Source organism: Sinocyclocheilus anshuiensis, unplaced genomic scaffold (genome assembly GCF_001515605.1).
Source record: "Sinocyclocheilus anshuiensis isolate Anshui unplaced genomic scaffold, SAMN03320099.WGS_v1.1 scaffold579, whole genome shotgun sequence".
Lineage (NCBI taxonomy): Eukaryota > Metazoa > Chordata > Actinopteri > Cypriniformes > Cyprinidae > Sinocyclocheilus > Sinocyclocheilus anshuiensis.
In genome coordinates, this window is record NW_015551075.1 from 969,307 (window position 1) to 973,404 (window position 4,098).

Sequence of the window (4,098 nt, forward strand, 5' to 3'; positions counted from 1 at the left end):
ATATATATATATGTATGGCACATGGGACAGTCTATACGGCAAAACGTCAACGCCGGAAAACTATTGAAGTCCCTTCGTGAAGTCTAGGTTAAAGTGGTGGCTGGAGTGTCAAAACTAACAAACAGGCTGTTTCTCGGTGGGGGAAGGGAAGCTGGCCAACGCCGAGCACACTTCGCAAACATTTTAATAGTGCAAGCCAATAAAGCAAGCTCTTCTAATCCAGCGACATCGATATAGTAATCGTCCGGAGTGCGGAGGTGAGTTTATAAACGGGCGTTATCATCAGTCGAATCAGAGAAACAGCTGCGGCTGTAAGCCAACTTGACCTGAGCATAACCTGTTGTTGAATGTGGTCTCCTAGCAAAAGCTACCCTTACCTAACAATTATTCATGTGTTTGTGCGGGAGCAACTAGCCGTTAGTTTAGAAAACGGGTAGCTGTGTAGTTAGCAGGCTAATAGCGAGATTATTAAGGGAGTTGGAAAAGTCAACAATGGAAAAGTAACTAGTAACGTTACTTTGTCCATTTGTACTATATTGCCTTTTAGTTAACAATGTCTGTGCTGTCTTCGCTGTCTACTAGATAGAAAACCATATGCCAGCTGTTAAAACTTAAGTTTATATCTTTAGGGAAGTATGTGATGTTAATAAATTTTTAACAATCTGATATTGTGAGTAGTCGCTGCAAATAATTAATGATCGTAAAATTGCACACGACTTCTTCTTCTTCTTCTTCTTTTAAATTTAATGGCGGTTGGCAAACCAACTTAAATGGTGCATTCCCGCCACCTACTGGATAGGAGTGTGGAGCGCATAATGATTGGAAGTTTGAGAACTATAGCCAAAAACAAAAACAAAAAAAATATCTATATATATAATATTTTTTCTTTTTTTTTTTTTTTTTTCCTTTCTTTTCCCCTTTTTCCTTTTTTCCTTTTATAATACAACGCCAATTATTCCCGCTTTATTTACTACACCCCAACCGCACCCCAATCTTGCTCCCGGACGCTATTACGACCTTGCACACGACTTGCTGATTCATCTTTCTTTTATTTAAACACGTGTACAACAATAAAGAAATAACGATGATTTGTGAACGAATCGTTCTTTAGAGCCAAATCCTTTAAATCGGTTCACAAAAACGGTTCTTTCACAAACCAGGCCGAAATGACTTTGAAACGAAGTGTTCAAATGAACCGATTCGCGGGAACGAGTCGGACTGTGATGTACGTGGGCGTGGCTTACAGGACGCGACCAATAGCGCTTCAGTGGGCGTGTACGTAAGCCCTTCCATCATCACTCATGTGTTTTACGATGTCCAGCTTGCATTTAAACAGCTAGCGACGTTACGTAGAAGCTAAACAGAGAGGTGCTCACTATAAACCATTAACCAGGTAAGGAAGGCAAACGTATGGATATATAGGCGACATATTACTATGAAATCTGCTTTTAGTCGGTGTTGCCATTGTTGTTATATAATTGCTTAAACAAAGGACAGTGTAAATAGTGCAAGTTACCGTGGAAACCTGATTATCCCAGTGCTCAGATCCAGCTACTACTAGTTCTAGTTGTAGTTAGTCGGTTTAACTGATAATGAAACAAACTCACTGTGATTTAAGAGGACTGTAGGTTTACTTTACTTCTATTTCTTTGTCCTAAACAGAGACCCCATAGTTAGTTACATGCCACTGAAGTTAGCTTAAAGGACAAGAGTATTTGTATTGTGTGAAGATGTGATCTGGTTATTTATTAAGGGAACTGTTTACACATTTACCACACAAGCACTTCTTTATCTTTATCCCATTGTGATCGTATTTTCTCCCATAAGTTAATGACACTGTCTACCCTGTCATATTCAAAGCACTGAAGTGCTTTTACTTAACAATTTCCGCTTCCAAATGGTTTTTTAGATTCTGCAACCTAATTAAACAAATGGGTCAAAGTAGTCATTTGTACCACAAAGCAGTTTTTTTTCTTTTCCCCAAAAGGCTGATGCATTTTTCTTAAAATAAAAACACTGGTGATTGAGTTGAAAGATCCTTTGCATATATGAAGAGTGTTGAATAGTAATACAGAAATAAATATGCATCATGCATTCAGTTCAGACCTATTGTTATGTAGTCACATTTGCTTCTGACCATTTCTGAATGTGTTTGAATAATCCAATTACAAAGAAATTTGGACCTGGCTTGCTTTAATTTAATGTGATTGGATCACCTGAGACGGATGTCAGTTCCGGGTGTGAATGAGATAAGTTTCTGACTTTAGGAAATGAAATTCAGTTCACTTCCCCATTCCCTCTGTTAAGTACATGTAAAGCCTCATCATTTAAAATGTGGTTACACCCCAAAGTTTAATACTCAAACTTAGCAGTTTTTTCATATCGAACCTTATGCTTGAGCAGTAGTAATTATGATGTTTGCCTTAGCAAAACCACTAACAAGGTTTTGCAGTGTTTGGTGTACCTTTGTTTCTGCTCTCTATATGTCGACTCTGCATTTCTCTGCTGTATTTATTGTTAAATACCTGTGCCCGATTGCATGCAAGCCCTTAAGCTAAGAAATCACTTAGTTATAAGGTTAAGGGTAGCTTTAGTGAAACTTGGGTTACAAGAAAAATCCTAAGGGTCAACTTAAGGAACCTTAAAGGTGTCCTATTATGCTCTTTTACAAAGTCTTGATTTTGTTTTGGGGGTGTACTAGAACAGGATCTCATACTAGGTTGTATTTTTCACATATTTTACATTATTACAACACCTCTCTCCCCAGTCTGGCATGAAAGTTGAAAAAGTGAAAAGGCATAATAGGACCCCTTTAAGGCTGTCATTAAGCATTCCCCCTTAATTATTCTCCCTCGGAGACAATGAATGATACGCGATTATTGAGAGAGTATCGGTTTGACCTAGGCTTGGGCGATTATCGGTTTGACCTAGGCTTGGGCGATAAAACGGTATCGATATTTATCGACGGTACACCTTCTTCGATAAAGATAGAAAAAATGTTAGATATGGCGCACAATATAGGCACGTGCTCCGGGTAACGATAACGATAGAAAAAATGTTCGATATAGTGCACGATATACGCACGTGCTATGAGTGACGCAGACAGCACACAGGAGCACGAACACATGCTGAATTGAGTGCTGTGCCTGCCTATGATGAGGAGGTTGTGAATAAAAAAATGAATATTAGTCGAATTTAAAATAAACATTTGTATTTGAATGCAAAAATAGTACAATCAAATGTTAGGTGTGCATCTGGGAGTGTCAGGATGCGGTGATGATGATGTAAGTGACGTTGTTGCATTTTAATGTTTTGTTAGTCTAGCCCACAAGACGCGCAGCTGCTGCGTTATTCATTCAAAATATTAGAGCAATATAGTAATAGTAGCTAATCTTGATTAGGTTAAAACCGAAACAAAGCCATTCACACAGAACGCAAATTCAGCGCATTTTTTAGACGGAAAAATATGACTGCTGCACTCGCGTCTCATGCAAGTGATGCAAAGAAAGTCATGCAAAGTTAAAACAGTTTTAACGTTTAGAAAACGTGACGCGAATTTGTGAAGGTTGATTTCAATTCACTGCGTCTCATGTTTTTAAATGCAATCTGTGTGATCGGCGATTTGGCTCTTTGTATTAGGCTAAGCAATGCATAAACACATGATGCTGTTTTGTTCATAATTGTTTATGCAATTTACGAAATTATATTTGATTTATATGAGTTAATTTAGACGTAATGCACATTTTTTATAGACGGTTATTTCCTTTGTTACATAACTTATGACGGTTATGTTTATAACTTTTTTTTATCTAGTTTTGCTCATTGCGCCCTCCTGTGGCCTTGGGAAACAAGCCAAAAGTGTCCTTAAGACCTATTTAATCTGCATATAAAACATTAGAAATGAGATATTTGTTTAATTTTTATTTTGTGTTTGACTGTTAAAACAAAAAATATTTGTTGTTTGATTCAATAAATTGGGTTAATTTAAAAACAGTGGTTAAATGGAAAAAAAAAATTCTATTGCTCTTTGTTTTAAAAAAAGGTTATAAAAAATGTCAATAATTATCGATACCGAATGATATGAAAAATTATATCGTT

At 37.0% G+C, this 4,098-nt stretch overlaps 1 protein-coding gene across 3 annotated transcripts in view; it reads left to right on the top strand.

Moving 5' to 3' along the window:
- The window catches only part of LOC107662260 (AN1-type zinc finger protein 6-like), an 82,453-nt gene that overhangs the window by 62,243 nt on the left and 16,112 nt on the right, over positions 1-4,098 (top strand). Inside the window, exon 1 of one of the 3 annotated variants that reach the window (XM_016452213.1) lies at positions 85-257. The exons of 1 other annotated variant lie outside the window; for it this stretch is intronic. The gene's annotated coding sequence lies outside the window, so the exon portion shown is untranslated. Of the gene's footprint in view, positions 1-84; positions 258-1,296; positions 1,394-4,098 lie in introns of those variants that run through there. One more of the 3 variants, XM_016452212.1, reaches the window with a different exon arrangement.